This window comes from Hyla sarda, chromosome 8 (assembly GCF_029499605.1).
Source record: "Hyla sarda isolate aHylSar1 chromosome 8, aHylSar1.hap1, whole genome shotgun sequence".
Taxonomy (NCBI): domain Eukaryota; kingdom Metazoa; phylum Chordata; class Amphibia; order Anura; family Hylidae; genus Hyla; species Hyla sarda.
Window position 1 is genome coordinate 44,809,735 of NC_079196.1, and position 24,884 is coordinate 44,834,618.

Genomic DNA, 24,884 nt, shown 5'->3' on the forward strand with positions numbered 1-24,884 from the left:
AATGACGGTCTTTTGTGCAGGGTAGCCAGCAGCCACATAGGAATAAGAGAAGTAGATGCTAGTAGCACAATAACAGTATAACCTTGAACTGAACTTCCATCCTCAAGAAATTAAACGCTTTAGCAGGACTTTAAATCCTTCCACTTAGAGCTCATTTGTGTTTCATGTCACCTGCAGTTCCTGAAGAGAACTCATTATCTTAAAAAAAAAAATTGTAAGGGAAAAAAAGACAATCCTTTTATAATTTCTATTATAAATGTGAATTTTGTTTTAACAAAAAAAAGTGTTTATGTCTGGAAGGGATCACAGTAATAACACTCCGAGGCCGGCAAAAAAGACTTCAGCTATTAATGCACTTTTCTCATTTCCCTGGGAACATGAACAAAGAGAAGCTTCTTCAAGACACAAAATGAATAAGAGAACAAGAACGATACTGTAGAAAATAGAGCGTTATACTCTCCTCTATACCATAAGACTATTTTTATACTCTGCGCTTTCACTGGCAAGTTATTGTTCTGGCCTTATAGGAAAAGACAGGCAGCAGGTCTCCAATGTTGACCAACATACAGTATCTTGTCCTTCTGTAGAGAGTTTTATCCACAGTTTTGTAGTCATTGTTTCCTGAATGTCCACAGAAAACCTAATCCCAATTCAGTTATTTGACATTTTTAACATCACAGGTTTTCTTTTGTTTCATTTTTTGGACTAGGCAGAAGCCTTGTTGTTCCAAAGCATCTCTACTAAACAATTGCATGGACATTCAGGTAAAGGGAATGTAATATTTGGTTAAGGGGTTAGGCTGGCCTTAAAAAAAATAAATGCTACAATACTCACCTGTTAATCCCACTGCTGTTGTTGTAAGGGTGCCCTGCCCTGTACTGGTGTCCACTTCCTGGTTCCCATCTTGATATACAGGAAATGCCCACTCACAGCAGTGACCTGCAACAACCAGTGAATGGTTGAGTGGGCATGTCCTGTATGTGAAAATGGGGACCAGGTAGTAAGGAATAGTACAGAACAGTGCATCATCACAATGGTAGTGTCAAGAATCGGGCCAGTGAGTAATCCATCATTTTTTTCAAGGCAGTCTGCATTGGCAAAATTTAATTATTTCCTTACACAGTATATGAACCCACAATTAATATACACTTGGAAGAAATCTAATTTGCACAATTCAATTAATCAAGATTGGAACATCACATGTATGTCCACAGGAACAAATCTACATTATGAACCAAATACTAAGGTCTCATGATGGCTGTATTACAGATCTGTGATGTATGGGACCACAATATAGTGCCCATAGACAAGGGCTCAAGTCCTGAGTTCCAGCACTTTTTCCACAGCAGGATCGCCATTCCCATTAGCAGGAGCCCTGCAGGACCAGCTCTTGAGTGGAAATCTTGGGTGAGTTCACTCACTGTTTTTCCCAGGACTTGACCCCTGCCATAGACGACTACAAGATTTTATACTGAATCAAACTTAGTCCCATGCAGTACTACATAAGCCTTGTCTTCTAGTATGGCTTCTACAGAAAAAATGGTGACTCACAAAGGAACCATATGGCTGAACATGTGTATCACCGTACAGGGTTCATGCTATGTGCTATATGTACTTGAAATGCAAATAAGAAAGTAATAAGATTATTATGGTCATCCACATAGTACATTTTCAAGGCATAAACACAATGGGGAGATTTATCAAAACCTGCCCAGAGGAAAATTTGCTGAGTTGCCTATAGAGACCAATCAGATTGCTTCTTTAATTTTTCAGAGGACTATTGAAAAATTAAATAAGCGATCTGATTGGTTGCTATGGGCAACTCAGCAATTTTCCTCTGGACAGGTTTTGATAAATCCAATATACATATTCCATAGATCTAAACACGGGCACCCTTCACTTGGCTGGTACTTAAAGTATTGGTGTTACTTGAAAAAACTTTTGACATGTCATGGGGACATGACAAAAACTTTGATCAGTCGGAGTTTCAGTGTGAAGACCCCTTAGATCAGGATAACCAACGGAGATAAGCAGGTGGCAACACACTTTACTTTATCTCACTGCTCTATTATAAGTTTATGGGGCAGCAAGATAAAAATCGATAAGAGCCATGGATTAAAGTAGGGTACAGCGTTTTTATCTCCACTTGTTATCCTGATAGGCTGGGGTCTCAGCACTAATACCACAACCAACCAAAACAATTAAGATGTTCAAATGATTTTCAAGTGACAGTGCCCAATTTTGGAATATATATTTCCATTTGCAATTGATTCTGAACTTTAATATCACCAGTTTTAGTGGTACTAAGCCAATAACAAAAGTTTATATAGATGCAGGCAATACAAAATATAACTTTGGCGGCACTCACCAACTCTGTTATTCTGCTTTATTTGTATATATAATTTTAAGACAAAATTTAGAAGAACGCATGGTTTGGTAAGCTAAAGGCCTTTTCATGTGTGTATGGCATTCTTACAGTATCATGATGGTCAGCCTACCATTTAAGATAGACAATGACCAGGCTTGTCCAACAAGGGCAGCTGTAGGCAAGCAAGAAGAATTGGGTGTGCTGGATTTTAACGTGTCCAATCTTTTGGACATGTAAGTTGCTGACAGAAGTGTCTGGTTGTGGCTCAATGCTGGGAATTGTAGTTTTGCATCAAATAAAGGCACAGAGGTTGGGAAACATTGGGTTAGGTGATCAGCACCCCTCTTTCTGTGACTGCCATAATATTTTGCGGAAAGTTTATATAATAAAATTATAGAATGCATTTACTTTTAAGAATATTTCACACACCTGAGAAACTCTTCTTTCAAACTTAAAAAGGCTTTTTGGTGACCAAAAACAGCTCACCCTCCGACAGAACTGTATAAGTAAATTAGTTGCCATTAAGAGCTGGCATCTAATAGCAGTTCATGTGGCTCTAAAACATTTCTGACTGTGATAGTAAAATAGACAAACACAACTTTTACCTCAATTGGTAATTTAGGCCACATGCTAAATAATTGGGGAGATTAGTGCAGGGAAACCAATTATGCTACGTTTTCTATTTTACATTGTGGCTTATCAAAGCCAGCACCAGAATGTGATTGGTTACAATGAAAAATACAATTTGCACTAGTTTTTATCAAAATATTCAGCTGGTTACAAGCTGCCCAGGGATTGCCCAGAAGTAATAGCTCCATACCAGTCGACAGTTTTTTAGAGGTATTGCAGCAGAGCCTTACCCACCTCAATGGTGCTAAGCTGCAATACCAGACAAAACCCCTGGACAGATGTGGTGCAGTTTACGTAACTTGCAGAGGTATAGGGCATAAACGCTAAATAGACTTACTTTACAATTATTCTACTGCGGAGAGATGGGAAGGACAATGCTTAGCCGTATGTTTCTCCCAGCTCAGTCTAGTGATCGAAGGGTGTCTCCTAGATTTCGACAGATCAAAACTTTTGGCATTGTAAAATGATAGTATTGCCTTTAACACTGATCCATTTCATAATGTCTACTATGTGCAGAAAAGGTGCAATATTCAGAAGGCTGAAGAAATATTATTTACCAAACAAACTGGAACAAGTAGGACCCAGGGAAGTACAGGTGGATCCTTTGGTGGACACAGATGACCCAGATGTCTGAATTTAAGAAGCTGCCCTCCAGCTAACCTCTGTCTCTGGAGGGATTGTGTTTCTCATGCTGTGCAGTACATGAAGACGCTGAGGAACATTTTTGTGGTTGCAATCTACTTGTGATTGCCAACATTTCACAAGTTTGCACTTGCACAAAATATTTTTGCCGTGACTTTTAATGTTTTACTGTGTGTTTTTAAAATGTGCTTTTTGTGGGAATGTAACACTAGATGTTTAAGGCTATATGTAAAGTCTAGAGGAAAGAAGTTTCACCATCATCACACACTGTTCTATTCTTTACTGGAAGAGCAGTGAGACTATGGAACTCTCTGCCACATGATGTCGTGATGTCTGGGGGGCCTGGATGTTTTTCTAGAAAATATAATATTATATGTTATGTATACTAGATTAATGGGGATAAAATGTTGATCCAGGGATTTATTCTGATTGCCATATTGGAGTCGGCAAGGAAGTTTTCCTTTGATATGGGGCAACTGGTATCTTCCTTATAGGATTTGACCTTCCTTTGGTTTAACACAGTAATAGAACCTTATAGACTGTTTCAACCTTTTAAACTATGTAACCATGTAACAGTACATATACATATTAGATAGACAGATAGGATAGATTGACAGGAGTTCTCCAATATTTTTTAAGTTGTATACAAGTGGTATAAAGGGGTACTCCGGTGGAAAACCTTTTTTTTTTTTTTAATCAACTGGTGCCAGAAAGTTAAACAGATTTGTAAATTACTTCTATTAAAAAAATCTTAATCCTTCCAGTACTTATTTTGCTTTTTGGAACACAGTGCTCTCTGCTGACATATCTGTCCATTTTAAGAACTGTCCAGAGTAAGAGAAAATCCCCATAGCAAACCTATGCTGCTCTGGACAGTTCCTAAAATGGACAGAAATGTCAGCAGAGAGCACTGTGATTGTGATGTCAGCAGTGAGCTCTATCTTTCAAAAAGAAAATAATTCCTCTGTAGTATTCAGCAGCTAATAAGTCCTGGAAGGATTAAGATTTTTTAATAGAAGTAATTTACAAATCTGTTTAACTTTCTGGCACCAGTTGATTTAAAAAAAAAAAAAAGTTTTCCACCGGAGTACCCCTTTAACTGCTGGTGAATCTAGTTACTTAGTTATTAATTTACTATCTGCTAAAATGTCATTGTAAGTCAGTCTTATGTGCAATCACATGATCACACAGCTGACATTTATCTCCCATACTCCCAGACTTCCCATACTCGAAGTACATAATTATCACCCCATAGTACAAACAATATACATTTTCATTACTCCCTAGTTCTTTCTTACCCTCCCTGTCTCAGGAGGAATTGTGTTTCACATGCTGGGCAGCATCTCTGGTTTTGAATAGAACCACAAAGCTGTGTTGGGTAGCAGATCTATGTGTTAAAACATACATTATCTAAAGGGGCATGTGGGCAGCTGTAACAAACAAAATATCTGGGAAACTGAGAGAAATTATAGGAACTCTATTTTTACATAGTAATCCCATCTACAGGAAGCTCTGGCAGCATCAAAACAAAGGTGCTATACAGAGCTGGACAAGATTATGAAAACAAAAAAATACATACATATATTTGAGCTCTATGGTGGCATCACATGATAACGATTTACACACATAATTACTTTTTTATATTTGTATTGGCTCAAAAAAAAACTTTAAAGTTAAAGTATTATTCCCAATTAATATTTCAGGCCATAAAAACAAGTAACATAACCATTAAAGGTTTACAACTGCCCAAGCATAAGACTATCTCTCCCAGAAGATAACACTGAGGAATTACGAGAGGATGTGCCTTTGTCTTCCAATATATTAGGAGGTGATGTAGAGACAAGTCTAAATAAACAGTAGCTGAAAGGCTGGAGCGATAAGGGCATATTTAACATTTTTCATTAAGACAGGTACAAATTACATTTTGTCTGTTTGTGTGTAATGATAAATGCCTGACGCTGGGATAAATATAATATCCTACAGCAGTATCAATAGGAAGAAATAAAATAAAGGCAAGCTCCCAATTTAATACTCATATATAATCTCTCAAGTCTGGGGCCATAATTTTTACTAATTTCCCTGTAAACGATTGCTGACAGGAGATTCGTAATTAGTCTCATATAAACAAATATGCAAGATAAATAGAAGAATCGAGAGCAGGAAAACAAAAAAAAAAAAAAAAAAAAATTCAACAATTAAAAAAACAGTCAAAATAAAAATTAAATAAAAATAAAAATATATAAAAAAAAATACAGAGGACGCTTGTCATATTAAAATCATCATATCATATCTTTCAGATTTTAATGCTGGCTTCCTAGAAGCTGGATGAGAGCAAATGGAGGATTTTAGGCAGCACAATATGGATAATTTTTAGCTGCCGATGAGGGCCAGATGACCACCTGATACTTTTCGCTGAGGTGATAAAATGAAACGATTGCTTTGTTTTGCTTGAAGGGTTTTGCTATACCGTACGTTATTACAAAGGGGGTGGGGGGAAAGTGTACAGTCTGGAGAAGGAAGATGAGGATTATCAAGGTTATGGTACAGCCTGAGTTAATTGCACATTAACAACGCGGACAATAGCAGAGTATATATATATATATATATATATATATATATATATTCACAGGTACGTACCATAAGCGCGGCCGGTGTTTTCTAGCTCGCTGTCACAGCAAACAAGCTGAATTTCGAATCAAGTGGTCAGCTCAGGCACAAACACCACTTCTTTACAGGTCCTTCAGCAGAGCATTTTGATGCAGATAAACAGCATACTGCATCCAGTTTTACAGTGCAATTACATGGCGGCTCACATAGGTGTAGATAGACAATGTAAAGACCCAATATAACCTGGTTCCCAGTGTATCTAGCACTGGAAAACAGTGGTGTGGATAAGCATCTTCTAATAAAAATATTGTGAGATTTTGACTAAAGCTAGACACAAAGACCAATATCTGTATATATATATATATATATATATATATATATATATATATATATATATGAAACAGTACATACACATGTTTACATAATGTTACCTCTTGTAGACCACCAAACGGAGTAAAAAAAGGATTTTGAATGGGTGACGCTTAAAGGAGTACTCCGCCCCTAAGGATAGGGGATAAGATATCTCATCGCGGGGGTCCTGCTGCTGGGACCCTCGGTGATCTCTGCTGCGGCACCACAGTCATCCAGTGCACGGAGTTAACTTTGTTCCGTGCCGGATGACTAGTGAAGCGGTACTGGAGGCTCGTGACATCATGCCCTCCTTCTCACGCCTGCTACGCCCCCTCCCATAGACTTGCATTGAGGGGGTGTGGTGTGACATCTCGAGGGGGCATGGCCGTGACTTCAGGAGCCTCTGACGCCTTTCTAAACAAACGCCGGTTGCTGCAGGGTGATCGCTGGTGTTCCAGGCAGTGGGACCCCCACGATCAGACATCTTATCCCCTATCCTTTGGATTGGGGTTCAGATGTCAAGGGGTGGAGAACCCCTTTAAACTAGTAGAACAGTGACCTCAAACTGTGGCTCTCCAGATGTTGCAAAACTTCAACTCCCGGCATGTCCGGACAGCCAACGGCTGTCCGGGCATGCTGGGAGTTGAAGTTTTGCAACATCTGGGGGGCCACAGTTTGACAACCCTGATATAGAAAAACCGAAAATCAAAAATGTCTGATCTAGATGTGGGATAGACTTCTCAATAGGTTTTACTGTATCCAACTATTTCTTCAGCCCAACCTCTTTTAATCTAGCGCATGTTTATAGCCTATAGCCAGAAAAGAACTGTGCAAATATTTTTGTTTGTATCTTAACTTAGAATTTTCTTCCTCAGTGTTCTTTACTTTTACATACAGGTTTATCATTTTCTACATCCCTTAGGTAATCCAAAATATTTGGCAATCCAGGACCTATCCGGAACCATCGATGTAGGTTTATTTGACAACACGTATAGTTATGTTACGTATAGTAAATGTATATGTCCACAGAGGCATTCCCCCATGCAGATATAGCAGCAGCTGGGAATATTCCTGCTTTTGTTAATCTTCATCCCTGTCCTATTTCTGTCAGCTGTCACACACGGCTTGTGACCTTTATTAACTCCCAAAAGTGGCTTGTAGTATGATATCTCCTGGCTATCCAAGCCCGACTCAACGACTTTGTCAGAAGTGGCCATGTTATGTCAAAGTCTTGACCCTCTTTGTACCTTTGGCTTATTATCAGGGCCATCTTTATAACTACAGTAAATTATGTACAGTAAGGCTTATTTCACATAAAACCGGCCATAAACCATAGACGCATGTTAACTGGACAACTTGATTTCAACGCGATTTGCCAACTATCTAATAGATATGGTGAGATTCAATATTGTTAAGTGCTGCGGAATCTGTTGGCGCTATATAAATAAAATCATTATTATTAATAATATTATTATTATGTTCCAAATCTCTACTACATATGGAAGTGTGGGGAGAAAAGGATTGGGCATGTTGAATTACAACTGACTGACTCTTTTTCTATCATGGAGATAAGCCGCTGCCAAAGCTGTTGGGCAGCAGCTTATCCCTTTCTTTCCAACATGTGAACAGTTGGCATACATTCATGTATATGGGGTGATCAGGAATGATAGCCATTGGCTAAACAAGCTTTAACTATGAGAAAATAACCCCAGGTTTTATCTCGGTCAAATTGATAAATTTGGTGCTTGAAATACACATTATAACCGGAATTTCTGGTGACTTAAAGGAAAACTGTCAGCTTTCTCCCCTTGCACTAACCAGCGGTACTGGCTGGTAGTGCGGGGGACGATGATCAGTTTGATGCTTACCGTGCCCGGATCCTCCGTTCGGCCGTAGTCTTTTATTTTCAGTATATGCTTATTAGATGCTAACTGGCACCGGCCAGGCCAACTGGCACTGTGACATCAGTGACGCCTACCACAGCGCCGCCCAGTTCATCAATATTCCTCCCCTCTTTCTTCATTACAGAGCAGGGAGAAGAGGGAGAGGCGGAGGGAGGGAAGAATATTGATGAGCTGGGTGGCGCTGCGGCAGACGGCACTGACGTCAGAGTGCCAGTTAGCCCGGCCGGTGCCAGTTAGTACCTCATTAGCATATACCGAAAATAGAAGATTACGGCACTGCGGATCCAGGCACGGTAAGCATCAAACTGCTCAGCATCCCCCGCACTACCAGCCAGTACCGCTGGGGGAGAAAGCTGACAGTTTTCCTTTAAAGGGGCACTCTAGAGGAAAAAAAATGTGTGCTAATCAACTGGTGCCAGAAAACTATATATATTTGTAAATCAATTTTATTTAAAAATCTTAATCCTTTCAGTATTTATCAGCTGCTGTATGCTCCAGAGGAAGTTGTGCAGTTCTTTCCAGTCTGGCCACAGTGCTCTCTGCTGACACTTAGGAACTGTCCAGAGCAGCAGAGGTTTGCTATGGGGATTTGCTCCTTCCTACAGTTACTGACACGGACAGAGGTGTAAGCAGAGAGCACTGTGATCAGACTGGAAAGAACTACACAACTTTCTGTGGAGCATACAGCAGCTGATAAGTACTGGAAGGATTAAGATTTTTAAATAGATGTCATTTACAAATATGTATAACTTTTTGGCACGAGTTTATTAGAATTTTTTTTTTTTTTTTTTAACCTCCGCAGTACCCCTTTAAGAATACGGGTTTTATGATTAGGAATGAGAAACATCTTTGGCTTCAGTTTATCACCAGTTTCCATGAAGGATATCTCTGCAATCACAGCAAATACACACAGTGACAGCCAATGTGTAATCATTAAGCCAATATTGATCAGGAACTGTAAATTAATAACCAAACAGAAACCTGGGCTGTACATTCTGCACTATTTTAAATATGGAACATTCACAACTATTGCAAAAAAATTATAATAATAAAAAAAAAATGCATTTTCACAGGGACAATATGAAGTCAGTTAATGCTACTAAAAACATTGAAGTTTTGTTAGGGTTCATCATGACACGTGCTACTTCACATTATATTTAGGATCTTACAAAAGTTGTTGGTAAATTTAACTATAATGAAAACACATTTAGACAAATATCCCAAACTGCAGTGAATAGGCTGGTTAGCACAGAAGCAATTGACTAGATTATATAAAGTGTAGCAAGCCCTTAGTTAAAAGAAGTGTGTGCATTAGTGTTTCCCAACCAGGGTGCCTCCAGCTGTTGCAAAACTACAACTTCCAGCATTCATTGATTGGCAGAGAATGCTTTAGTTAAATCAACTGGTGCCAGAAAGTTAAACAGATTTGTAAATTACTTCTATTAAAAAAATCTTAATCCTTCCAGTACTAATTAGCTGCTGAATACTACAAAGGAAATTATTTTCTTTTTGGAACACAAAGCTCTCTGCTGACATCATGACCACAGTGCTCTCTGCTGACACCTCTGTCCATTTTAAGAACTGTCCAGAGTAGGAGAAAATCCCCATAGCAAACATATGCTGCTCTGGACAGTTCCTAAAATGGACAGAGATGTCAGCAGAGAGCACTGTGGTCATGATGTCAGCAGAGAGCACTGTGTTCCAAAAATAAAATAATTTCCTCTGTAGTATACAGACCCTAAAAAGGACTAGAAAGATTTAATAGACATCATTTACAAATCTGTTTAACTTTCTGGCACCAGTTGATTTAAAAAAAAAGGTTTCCAAGGGAGTACCCCTTTAAAGTGGTTCTCTGGACATACTTTACTGCCTGAACTGACATTGGCATGAGAGATGCAACTGCATTCTAGGTGTCACAGCTATTAAGGCAACAGTCTTGCACCCAGGAGGTCCCATTAATTAGAACAGGACCCTACACTCACTGGGTTTCGGACGGTTGCCTCGGCAAATGTGGCACCCTGCATAGAGATGTGTCTCCCCACAGCCTAAATCAGATGTCAACTTAAGCCATTTTCCCAAAAAATACTTTGGAGCTCACATTTTCAACTGATTCATGGCTTGGCCTAGTGGCTTGCACAGTCTGTATTTGGAACTATAGTGGGAAAAAACTATCCCCCAGAATGCAGTGCATGTACCACAGTACAAAACAAAACAAAACATTATAATTAATTAATGAATAAATAAATAAATAAAATAAGCCTGGTCTGTTGTTCAGAGTGATCAAAGTTTTAAAAAAGAGGCAATATATAGGTTACTTTCCTTTTTTCATATATACTTTTATGCTTTACTGGTTATCGTGTCTTTATTTTTTCAGTAAATGTAGGAATGATTTACTCTCTATTCCTTAAATAGGAGAATAGAACTGCAATGCATCATAATTAGTGTGTATAATGTTGTATTATATATGTATTAAATAAAGAATTAAAAATAAAAATAAAGAAATAGACATTACCCAACTCACTGGGTCCCTATAGGTTTCTGCTTCTTGATCCCATCTTGATACAAAATAAATGGCTGAAAATGCCCGATCAGCCAATCACTGGAAGGGGCGGGTCACCATTTTGTCCAGGGATTGGCCAAGCTGGCACTTCCTGTGTGTCTAGAAGTAGAAAGTGGAAATCAGTGATGACCTGATGAACGAAAAAAAACTCCAGCATTCGAAAGTAAAAAACTAATTTAGAGCTTTTTTTTTTTTAGATCTTTTCACTCTCTTTTCCTTAAAAAAAATTCTCACACCAGGTACCTCCTTTAACTGTAGTTCTGGTCTACGATACTGACTATAGCATTGTAGTCTAAAAATGTTGTTTAAAAAGTAACATAAAATTTATGTAAACAAACAATATATAGAAAATTAACAAAAAAATAATGTAAACAATGTCATATAAAAAAAAAACATTAAAGTGCATATAGTCGATATATGCATTCTCAACAACTGGTAGGTAGACACTGGATGTCTATACTTACAAAATATACCTTTGGTTACATTTTGCTTTTGTAAGGTCATCCTTATAGACCCAAGCTATTTTATAATGTTCACAGTAAGATATTGAAAAAAAATATACAAAACTATGGAAATTAATGCACAAACGAGTCTATGTTATAGGTTCACACAGTAGATCAAAAGTGCATTGACCCTTTGTATCTCCAACTCATTATCTTGAATCTGAGTTCTGCTTGTAGGAATTGGGATTTGAATTTGCACACCAATGTGGTGCATTTCAAGATCTTGAGCACAGTAGACAGATGGGTCACAGTGAAGTGGAGGACAGTTGCCCCTCGGGAGGCAGAGGCTGAATGAGTGACTGTCGCGCAGTTCAAGCAGTCGACATGCTGCTGACTCAGGAGTGGTCACTGACTGGCACCTCTGCTGCCACTGAGCCATCTCTACTGGGAGTAGTTACAGCCCAGCCACGCTGACAGGTACATACTGAGCAACTCCAAGTCCTTTTAGTCATGGTCAAATAGTAACATCAATGTGCAAAATAAATCTCTAATCCGTCCACATTAATGGGGGAATAAATGAGATAGAAGGCAGGGAAATGCAAACATGGAAAGTTTATTGATGCTGAACTAAAATAACCACATTTTTATCATTTGCAACAGTGCGATGTAGTCAGTAGAGGCAGGTCGGCTACAAATCTTTATTAAGTCGATTATTCACATCAATTAAAGCCTATACATGATGCTTTATACATGACACTGTATACATGACACTTTATACATGACACTTTATCTAATCAGAATCCAACAGCTTCATTGGCATTGCCTTCCTCTGCCAGACAGAGATCACGGCTAGTTTTATGGTTGCTCAAGATGGATAGTTTTTGTAAGAATCATGTTGTAGAACTCAATATTTTGTTACTTGCGTATTTATTTTTAAACTTTTAACAATCTGTGACCTACATATATATGGATCAGCCTTAGACTCTGCGAAACCCCTGGCAGCAAATTTGTTGGGTGCCAGACTTCCCCTGCAGGCAGAGAACGGCAATGCCAAATAGGCTACTTGATTCTAATTATGACTAAATAAAAGCATCATATACAGGCTTTAACTTACTGTGAATCCCTTAATACAGACCTGTCTCTACTGACTACATCTCACTGCTGTAAATGAATAAATTGTTGTTATTCTTAGTAAGACCGCAAGAAAACTAAACCATAACCATGATTGAGCTGAGTCTGATGGAGGAGAAAGGTGGCCATACACTTTCAATAGCTCCCAATCCTTCCATACACTTCAAAGTTCGGTTTGGCCAAACATCCATATGTTCCCAGCAGAGAAAGAAGCAGTAAACCACAGAAAGAATACTCTGGCTGTAGTTTACCCATCTGAGAACTACATGTCAGACCCTGCTTACCCTTGACATCAACTTTTGGGGGAAGAGTAGAAAGATCTCCACTAGGTTTGGCCGATATTATCGTCCGAAATTCACGATTTTGGACGTTATCTGCAATTACCTTGCCGATAATTCAGATAACGCCCTGCCCCCCCCCCCCCCCCTGGCCAGAGACCGCCGCTGCCCCATTGCCTCCCCCATCCCCGGTTTTATAATTACCTGTTCCCGGGGTCCGTGCTACTTCTGGCTCCTGCGGCATCCTGAGCTATTGCTGTGCGCTGAGCAATGACGAGTGACGTCCTCAACGCAACGTCACCGTCAGTGCGCACATTTACAGCTCAGGACGCCGCTGGTGCCAGAAGTAGTGCGGACCCCGGGAACAGGTAATTATAAAACCGGGGATGGGGCAGCGGCGGTGGTTGGACTCAGGACTGGCAGGGGGGAGAGAAGCGGGTGGTGGTCTCTGGCCAGAGGATAGGCAGGGAGGGAAGCAGCGGTGGTGGTTGGACTCAGGAGGACCCCAGGACAGGCAGGGGGAGAGAAGTGGGTGGCGGCGGCGGTCTCTGGCCCCGCAAAAGCCGCTGCAGTTCATTGATTTAAAGCACCCACTTTAAATCATTGATCTGCAGCAGCTTCTACAGGGCCTCAAAGTTCACAGATTATAGGTATCGGCCCTAAAAAAGTCAATATTGGTCGATCCCTAGTCTCCACAGACATTAGTCAACTGGTCCGCCAAAGTTCCCAAGCAGAGTAACCACAGATATCTAAGATTTATGTTTAGCCCAAGTCTTTTTCATATTTTATCATGTTTATAGCCTAGTAAGTAGGCTATAACTATGGAAAAATGTGAAAAGGACTTGGCCTAAACAGAAATATGTGATATCTGATATCATGAAAAAGATGATGTCGAAGGAGGGAAGGGTCTGGCACGTTGTTCTCAGATAGCTAAGCTAGAACCTTTTCTGCTCCCTGGACAACTATCTGATTAGCATTAACTTGCTTAATCTGCAAACACCTTCTTATGAGAATCTCAGATATGACAATGTATGTCTCCAATACAACTCAGTAGAAACTATTTCCTTGGCTTCTGAACAGAAAGGGAAACATGCTGATCTCACCCATCAGTCCAATTCCTTAAAGTGCCCAGCTACAAACTTATCTGGTAGATTAACATTCGGTACCTACTGAACACTGGAATCAGAACTTAAAAGTGTCTTCTGGGACTGCGGACTGCGATACTGATGACCTGTCCCTAGGCCCTCAAAATATGACCTGTGGGGTCTGACGCTCTGCATCTCTGATAAGTGCATATTGATGGCCTTATAGGGACCATGCACATATGAAGTAGGTTCATGATGGAACGATTGCTAAATGAGCAACTGTCTGGCGAATCACCATTTCACACACAGCAAGATCCATTTTAACTCATGTTGGCTGTTACGTTCTTTCAATCAGGCCATACATGATCTATGACACCGGGTGAAGGATGAATGGTCTATCTAGTAACATTCTGTGAAAATTGTGGGAACATTCTGAGAACATTATTTACAGAAAAAAAAGCAAAAAAAAAAAAAAAACATTTGTTATTTTAGGAGAAGATTTTAAAACACAAGTGACTTCATTTCAGATGAGGATGCTTTGACATTGTCTTTGTTCATTTTCATCGAATAAATGGTCTTTTTGGTTGAAATGGTCCATTTTCCAATATCATGGTACCCTTTATACTTTCCAAGTATAATTTATCAGGGAATTGCCTTATTTGCAGTTCCCTAAAATACTTTTAATAGCAAAGCTGCTTTTGCTATAAACAGTAGTAAACCAAAGCTAAAGCAAGCCCCGGGGAAATAAAATTCCCTCCAGCCTATAAACAGGATAGAGAATATTTTACAAGAGTCCGTAGGCTGCACTCCAAAGGCAAGCTATAGACCGGCATTTATCAATAGGCTACATAATGTATGATATTTGATTTCCGCACAGCTGCTCTTCTCTCGCTTTGGGCCCAGGCACATCCAGATATCACTTAATGCATACTTTCTACTTCAATCGGAGAATGATAAATATTGTGACTAAAAGTATCACTGTGTTTATAAATATATATTCAGTTTCTCTCTCCATAATTTTCTTCCTTATTGTTAAATCTCATATTGTTAGTCCAAAAAAAAAAATATATATATATATATATATATATATATATATATATATATATATAAATAAATAGCTAAATACAACATATCAAAATATGCTAAATGAAATTCTGGCCTTTTATTAGTGCACAGATATATGCAATAAATATATTGTATAATATGCCTCTTTTCACCACCTGTTGGTTATGAGTAGGACTGCACAGTGTGGGTTTTGTAATAAAATATATATTGTAACTAGAAATTGGGCTTCTTATCCTTCCCCTTGAGCTCTTGCTTTTTGTAAGCTGCTCCCACATGTCCTTTTCCACTATGCAAAACAGATGTCTGTCTTCACTTTAGAATTTATAGAATCCCAAAGAAATCCTTTTAAGTATAATTGTCCGAGTGAACCGGTAATATTCAGGTTTCTAATTAAAATGTAAACTGTGTAATGAAGACATCAGGTTTTTAGGCAAATGTCTCTTTCAGTGCCACTTGGGGTATGGTAATTATTGGAGTAGATCTATGGATGCTCCTGGATTGCACACAAGTCCAGATTAAATGCATTACTGATAAACCTTGGCTTTTACACTAGGGAATTGTAGGCTCAAACCCTCTACCAAGTACACGCAGGATATTTATCAGAGAAATAAATTACAAATATAATAAAATTAGGGTTTTTTCCCCTTAATTTAAGCTTCTGGAAGGGTTACAGAAAATTATATTCAAAATATATTGCTTAGAATGTAGTGCGGATCACAGTTTTTTTAAGTACTGGATACGCTTTGAGACAATTACTCTCCTTTAAAAAGGTAAAAAAAAAAAAAAAAAACAACAATGTATAACCCCACAAACTACAGATGGTGGACAACATTTATGGCATAGAAGCCAATTCTGCAAATTTGCCACTTAGCCTGACTAAACAGTGATGGTAAAATCCCCTTTGATGGTGTATGACACACTGCTAGCATATACTGTCAGAACTCAGAGTATTCAAAAAGACTTCAAAAAGTTTTTCCACTAATCCTCTACCTACAGGATAAGGGCTCATGGACACAGCAGAGCATTATGCACTGCTATACAGAACCGTAAATACAAGGATTATAGGGCAGAACTTCTTCAGAAGATGACAGAAGATGCGTTCATTTTCTTTTTCAGTCTGAATTATATAAAAATGCTGAAAAAAAAACTCTGTATGAAATAAAGCATATGGAGTTATAGTTGAGGCCCAATGCACCTCTATAGCAAAAATAAATCTCTGGATACTGAGCTCTGAACCTCATAGGATGGAGTTCTGAATATTTTATTGATGAATGTTAATGGGCTTTATTTTATCTTAGCACAACGCATTTTGGGTGGATAATTCCCTTCTTCAAGTGAAAGACAAGGCCTTGAGTTGATAGGTAGATAGGTGACTACTTGACCCATAATGATCAACAGAAGATAAGATTATCATCTAAAGTATTCACTTAACTATTTCAGTATTTAAAGGAGACGCAATGCCCCTCCTCAGCCGCCGCCCTCTGTTCCTCTTTACACTCAGTATCGCAATATGTTGAGAAAAGAGAGGGTGGACACTTGATTGAGAACCCATATACAAAATAAACCTTCCATCTCTGAAGCACGATCAGCATTCATAGAAATGGATAGAAAACCTTCAGATTCAATGGCTTCTATGTAAGGTCTCACCTTCCCTGCAGCATTACGGTTCCACAATAATCCTCCCAGATAATCATGGGGCAGCAGAGAGAACCCAGTAATCTATTACCTCCAGACAGTCTGTACCAGCTGGACAACACTGCTACATATTTCTACTGACCAGAGGACTCATATCTAATGCATTTAACACTTAAATTATATGTTTGAGTAAATCAATAGACTTTATAACATTTATTGGCTAACTTTTCCTGTTGACGCGTCCCTCTGCTTTGTTGCAGATATGATGCTATGTTATTTTTGCTGGAAATAATATCACATGATGAGAATGCTGATACGGGACATGATTTCCTGGTAACAGAGAGAACTGGAGACATTCACAGAAAGAATAATTTCTAGGTCTTAAAGTCCACAAGCTGACGGCTAGAGCCAACCCTCTTATTATTTTTACATAAATGCCAGACAAGCTTGTCTGCCTAGATAACCTGCCTGGTGGATACCCAAGTGACTAAATCCAAACTGTTCATGGAAGAGTGGGTTAAAAAAATACACTGCTGTATAGAAGAGACTGAATGCAGAAATGAGGCAGTGTTTTCATTAGATGATGATAGCTTTATCACTAGTGTGTGGTTCTATTTGTTTCTCTTAGTCCTTATTCTATATATATATATATAAATATATATATATATATATATATATATATATATATATTTTTTTTTTTTTTTTTTTAAACCATCACTAAAATAAAATAATACACATAATTAGAAATGTAATAATAATAATTTATGATTTAATTATTATTATACAAAAAAAAATGCAGATAATCAAAATAAAAAAAATGCATAGAATACAATTACTGTTGCAAACAATTCAACAATTATGTAAGCCAATTTGCAATAATTTAAAAATGACATCCAAACTTCTATTACCCCTCTATAATAGCTTATTTGTAATATACATTGACTTAAAACATATATTTAGCAAAACAGTTAACATTTTATTTAGTACCGCACAATATAGATAATGCTATACAATCGTTACCCAATCAGGTAGAATTCTTTTTTTTTGGACCAAAAATTCCAATTTGCTAATGTATTATCACCCGGTATACTTTCATACTTTTACAATATACATGTGATTACGTTATTCTCTTTGACAATTATTGGGCCTCACATTTCTATTGAAATGTAAATGATTCCTTAAATAAAGCAGGGGGGGGGGGTGGAATTAATAAGTGAAAACGGTTACGTTCCAGGAAGGGTGTAATATGTATTTTTTAAATTTGCCTGTGCCAGATGCTGTCAGTCAGAACAAAAAACTGTCCAAGCAGACGATGTATGCGTCTGAATGTTGATCATGTTGGAGTAAAGAGGAGGGGGAGTGGGGAAGAGTGTGTCAAGGATTCGCGGTCCTTCATCTTTGCAGTACAGCAAACACGTCTCTCAGTATAGCGCAGACAGCTGCTTCCACTTCCTAATGTGCCCTAACTTAGATCACTGAAAGAATTGTCAGCACTGAGAGAAACACAAAGATAACACAGTCAGCTGCCATGAAGGGGGGGGGGGGGGGCGCAGAGCTCAGAAGAAATGGGATTTGTTCCATTTGCATGATGTGCTCTCCCTTGGGCCCCTTTCTTTCATATCCAGAGCACAAAAGACAACACTTAACATATTTGCTTAAAGATGACAACCTCATGTTGATTTGATTTGGATGTAACAGTGTCAGGATTACAGATATAGGAATACATTATATCTATAGCTGAGCTGACAAATGTATCTATCGGTGCAACTGTCTGCTTCATCTGCTTATGCAGCCATTTTACAATCCCAAGGGTGCTGTCTAAGTAGTAACTTTAGAAGACTGAAGGTCTAATTTTATTACGCTGCTTTTCAACCCACTAAACAATATTATTTCTAAAATAGATCATTTTTATTGGAAGCCTCTCCGATGAAAAATCCACCGGCCACCAGAGAATTTATGAACTGTATGGGTCTTCCGAACTTAATACGTCTCACATCTCAAGACAATTTTATTTGCGCACATGGCTAAAAAAAAAAAAAAAAGCTGAGATTTTAGGAAATAATTAAAAAGGTCAAATAAGAGACTTATGTAATGTCCGTAAGGCAGAAAAAACCCAAAACATTCTAATTGTGGATATATTTAGCTAAATGTTTGGCTTGTATCATTTTTGCTACAGGAATGATATCTCTAAGGAGGCATATCCTGTTGCTACTGTTTTCCTAATTTCATTTCCTGCTACTTTTTCTATGGATAGAGAAAAGAAAAATAAATTGACTTGCTATTGAGGGTTTTTTTTTTTTTTATGCAAATGATACGTAATACATAAACAGATTAAACATAAATAAACACAAAAAAAACATGAAAACAAAACAAGGTAAATACACTTTAGCTCACACCTAGAACAAAAAGGTTATATATTGATAACATTATTGTGATTTTATTTATTTATTTTATTTATTAATAATAGTAAAGAGTTGAGATATTGTTAGGTACCGTATATAGCTCTGATAACACTATATTCTCCCAGTTGACTTGCAAAACCTACACTGTTACTAAGCTGAATGTGTGTTTTTTCTTCTAGTGATTTCTTCATATAAAAGGTTTATATTTTATACATATATATATATATATATATATATATATATATATATATAGTAATCACTATGGGAACTCCAGCACATATATATATATATATATATATATATATATATATATATATATATATTATTTTTTTTATATCCCAGAACAATTATTTGCCTCACACTAAAGGGAAAAATATAAAAATAAAAATGCAAAAAAATCTATAATAATTTCATGTTTAATAAACCCAATCAGACTGCAAAACACAGACAACAAAATCTCCTAGCTTTAACAAAAAGAATGCTTTTAATATCAGAATTTATTGTGTTCTTACAGGAGTAATTATTGTCTTTTGTCGCGTTTCTTTTTTTACTGTGGTTGTAGATGAAGTCATTCTTACATGACTATAAGTGGAAAAAGGAACCATTTATAGACAAGTGCACTTACACAGAAATTAAGCTGTAAATATCTGGGCATGGCCATTACTGAAGCCTAGAAACATCTGGGGCTATAGCCCAAACCAGGCCCTACTCCCACAATGTCTTCGTAATTGCTTATATGATTTATAACTTGCTATTTCTATTAAAACCGGCTTTGGAAGGAGCCATTGAAAAGGTGATGTCTGTAATAAAAAAAAAAGCTAATCTGTGCTCACAATTTAAGAAAGCAGATTCATCTAAAGTAGGAAATAAACAGGTTTTTTTTTTTTTTTTTTTTTCATATGGCTGAAAAATCTTAACATTTTATACCACTGACTCCTATCCAGACATTATGTAATATAAACTGTGTAAGGGTAAAAAACAAACACAAAATAAAAACAACCCCCTACACCCATAAAAAACACACACAAATGGTAGTTTTTGTAGGATAATGCTTGTCACCTTCTGTAATCCACTGGCAATACCCCTGACATTGGGGGAAGTATAGCAATGGAAGATATAATGCCAATTTACAGCAATATGGTAAAGAGATCATAAGATTACCGACTGCAAAATGACTATTTAATTACCCTTTAATGAGATACAGTTCGGCTGAGTTGGCGTCCTATCTCGAAATGTCACTCACTGAGCAGCACAATTCCTTTTGTCTAGTTATGTGATGAAAAAGTCGGTGGAGCAAAATGCTTTTAAATTTAATTTAGTCTAAAGAGCCGTTGTTTCCAATATAGAAATGTGAAAAATAAAAATAAATAAATAAATAAAAAAAAGGAACGTATGTTGCTTGTTTTTCCTTTTCCGGCATTCAATTCAATATCAGCGTTTTAGAAAACCATTAAACAATGCACCAGAACGTAATGACAGACTCTTGTCAAAATAATGAGAACGATAAAGAACATGATGACAGCAATATGAATCAACACAGCAAATCGCAAAATACAATAACTACAACTGCATAATACACATTCTTGTTTCATGTCTGGTTTTCTCCCAGTGACATAACACTATGGCTAATTTAATACAAAAGCAACATTCTTGTCGAAGGAGGGGGTTATTTTTAACCACTATTATAAAGCGATTCACTCAGACCCAATCTTTACATCACTAACTACACGGCTCCTGTCTGTAGGCCTACTGCAGCCCCCAAATGTGGTCTAAGGGTAGAGTGCCAAATCCCCATACTGTCCATACTGACATACTCGCACAGAACTTAACTATTTTGGAACAGTTCCTTAGGAATACAGCCCCAGCTTAGATGTATGGTAATATATTCCCTGAGGGAGGTTTGTGCATAAGGCCAAGCAGTTAATCCAGGGGCAAGAATCATAGCACTAAACTTAGAAAATACCTTTATAAAAGATTCTTAAAAGAATGCAAATGTTCTATCTTGTGCCTAATGCAGGAACCAAGGGGGAGATGTGTGACTCTGACATTCTTTGAGTAAGGTGTTCCCTTTTAAAGGTCCTGCAGAACAGAGTGCATTCATTTTCTCACTAGTGTTACTATAATAGAAGAGGGAAATAAATACTTAAAGTGCACCTGTCATATCACACACACACACAAAAAAAGTTATTCAGTACCTAATCCTGGTCATGTACATATAATTGTTATCTGTCTAGCACCTATATTTCTCTTACAAATACCTTCTGTCTCTTGCTCACTTGGTTTGTCAATCTAAGCTCTGGAGGGGGGGTGTCCTCACTCTGCAAGACTCAAAAAAAGGAGATTAAAATATTTATTATAATAAATCTTATAAGGTATATAGAAAGGTTAATGTTTTGCCAAAAAGTAATCTGAACCAACTAACTGCATAGTTAGACACTTAAGCCCCTCCCCCAGGACTGGCTAGGATCACTCTCAAAAACCAACTTAAAACACCCAAACATGCCCCTTTTGGGGTAGGCCATTCACGTTGGCAAATATGGAACTTGTTGGTAAAGAACAGAACCAGACAACATTAAAATCTTTAAGGGACCTCATATTTCTGTTACTTTGCTTTATTGGTGGTTCAATTCTTAACGCAGATGCGTCACAAGACCAAAACGAGCCAAAAATGACTAAGGCTGGGTTCACACTACGTTTTGTCCCATACGGGAGCGCATACGGCAGGGGGGAGCTAAAAGCTTGCGCTCCCGTATGTCACCGTATGCGCTCCCGTATGCCATTCATTTCAATGAGCCGACCGGAGTGAAACGTTCGGTCCGGTCGGCTCATTTTTGCGCCGTATGCGCTTTTACAACCGGACCTAAAACCGTGGTTGACCACAGTTTTAGGTCCGGTTGTAAAAGCGCATACGGCACAAAAATGAGCCGACCGGACCGAACGTTTCACTCCAGTCGGCTCATTGAAATGAATGGCATACGGGAGCGCATACGGTGACATACGGGAGCGCGAGGTTTTAGCTCCCCCCTGCCGTATGCGCTCCCGTATGGGACAAAACGTAGTGTGAACCCAGCCTTAGACCATCAATGCACATGAAGTATGTATACATGTTTTTACTGTACACACTATATACAGCAACAGATCTTAGTTTTCTGTACCTGCAACCAACATGCAGTAAAGCTGTTCTACAGGTGAAACCAGCAATTCAAGATCTATTGTTAGACTATGTATATTGAAATCCAAAGAAAACACTCTATAGCTCTACTTATGAAAATAACCAGTTCAATTTTTATAAACTCATTGTTGGCAAACAATACTATATATCTCAAACCCCTACTGTGCAATTCAGATGATAGTTGAAGATGATAATGATAATTATGATGATATTATTATATGATAATAATATTATTATTATTAATATTCTCCCATTAACTTTTCTGCTCGATATGCAGAGACATTATATTTAGCTGCACATTTCTGGCAACACCTTATTATTATTACTTGCAGTGTCATATATTATACAGAAGGAGAAATGCAAACTCAAAACACAACATTTTAAGAAAAACTTTTTAAATGATTAACCTTATGTCATGCATAAAAACGTATTCCCTAGGGGATGCGTTTTATATAGTGGGGGATCCGACCAATGACCCTCCTCGATCTCCTACACCGAACCTCTGCTCTCCCTGGGAACTGAGCATCACAACCACCCTCGCCCCTCCATATATCTCTATGGGAGAGCTGTTCAGCTATTTCGGCACTCCCATAGAGATATATGCAGGATGTGTGTTGGCCCCCACTTCGTGTTGCCCTGTTCCCAGGGCGAGTAGAGGGACCATGCAGGAGATCCACAGGATAGAGGATACGTTTTTGTGCATGAGACTTTTCATTTAAAAGGGCCACTTCCGCAAGTTGGTATGGAAGATAATTAGCAGATTGTTGGAGGTCTGACCAATGGGAACCGAGAGAACGCTGATAAAATGTGCCCCCAAATGAACAATGTTATGCATGGCAATGTTCGGAAGCCCATCAAGTATGAATGGAACAGTGGCCTACTCAAAATGGGCAGGGGTTCAAGCAGTCGCCCATCCAGTGTATCCCAGTGTTTCCCATCCAGGGTGCCCCAGAGGTTGCAAAACTACTACTCCCCGCATGCCCAGACAGCCTTGGGCTGTCTGGGTATACTGGTGTTGTAGTTTTGCTTAAACTGGAAACAGCCTGGTTAGGAAGCATTGCCCTATCTTAAGTATGGGGGGTAACTTGCTAAATTGAGGATGCAACTTTTACTGTCACACAAATAATCACTGACAATGGCTGCCCAAACATCCACTGTATGTTTAACAAGGTATGAGTTAGGTAAGAGAAATTGTTCAATGGGCCTTTCTTAATATTCATAAACTGTATGTGGGACTGCTATTTCCTTTCTGTAAACACATATTTAAAAAAAAAGTTTACATGGAACAGCTACGGATACAGCGATCACTCATTTTAGGTGCATTACCAGCAAAGCTTTTAGATGAGAACTCTATTTGCCAAATGATATAAAGTATTCTTGCTACCAGATAAGGTTGTACAGAATGATGCATGAAATTCAGAATAAAGACGAACGCTCAGCGTGACCTAGATGATTGAATAATACTTCTCTATAAGAGCCGGGGAGATCACTTAGAGATTTAAGACAGTTTTCTTTAAGTTGCCATGATTTGAACCTGTCAACCTCTCGACTGTGCGAATGTTACAAGTTGACATCAAAAGCCACATCGCAATCCCTTCAGCATCTATCAAATTAAATGCAGATTACATGTGTTTCTAGTACTGCTGTCCAGTTTAACATTATTAGCAGAGCATGAATCTAATTTGCAAATGTTTTTCCCTGCAATATAGACACAAATAGGCTGCTGTTGTCTACAAGGTTACTCAAACAAACTATTATTCCGACACCCAGCTTCCATTTGAATTTTTCTTGTCAGTCATCAGCAAATACCTTAATTTATTCAAAACACTACAAATTAGAAGTACAGAAGTGTCAACCGGACCAGCTGGTATTTCAGCAGTGGTAATATTCAACAAAGTGACATTTAGCGAAAGTGTGTACAGTCAGCGACGGTGGTGAACATTAGGTTACTTACTTCCCATTCTATTGTCATCTCGCATTTGAGGCATCTTAGACTAATTGTCAGTTTTTTTTTGTTTTTTTTTTTAGAATTGCTAATCCATGAAATGGAAATTCATTCAAACACCAAAAAAATAAAAGTGGTCTCACTGAACACATAATATTTACCTGCAGACTACAACACTATGAATCTCATTAAAAAACAAAACTAATGCAGAATATAAAAATTAATGAAAATAACTGGCAAATGGCACTTCACATTAATCATTGACGAGAAGATCATAACTGTATTACAAAGGAAACAAAACACAAATACCAAATTATCCACGTCGAACATGCATATAGGAGGCAGGTTGTAAGCCCAATGGGTTCATTGATATATAAATTGTCATGGTCACGCCCCACTTGTGACGTCAGAGCCACGTCCCCCCAATGCAAGTCTATGGAAGGGGGCGTGACGGCCGTCACGAGCCTCTGGCACAGAACCAGACACTCTAAATGAACACCGGGTGCAGCAAGGACATAGGGGATAGGGGATAAGATGTCTAGGGGTAGAGCACCCCTTTAAGGCACAACAAAAAGTTGCATTGTAACCCAGGTTTTGAGTTAGTTGTTCCAGAGGTGAGATCCCAACCTATCACAAACTTATAGCACATTCCTAACGTCCATCCCT

General features: G+C 38.2%; 1 protein-coding gene and 1 long non-coding RNA gene across 3 annotated transcripts in view; one reads left to right on the forward strand and one right to left on the reverse strand.

Moving 5' to 3' along the window:
- FIGN (fidgetin, microtubule severing factor) overlaps nucleotides 1-24,884 on the reverse strand; it is a 186,604-nt gene that overhangs the window by 109,906 nt on the left and 51,814 nt on the right. The gene's annotated exons all lie outside the window — the stretch shown is intronic.
- Nucleotides 5,352-11,210, forward strand: LOC130284064 (uncharacterized). The gene is made up of 3 exons (XR_008846912.1): nucleotides 5,352-5,550; nucleotides 7,521-7,567; nucleotides 11,037-11,210. It is a non-coding gene; the product is annotated as an uncharacterized LOC130284064 (long non-coding RNA).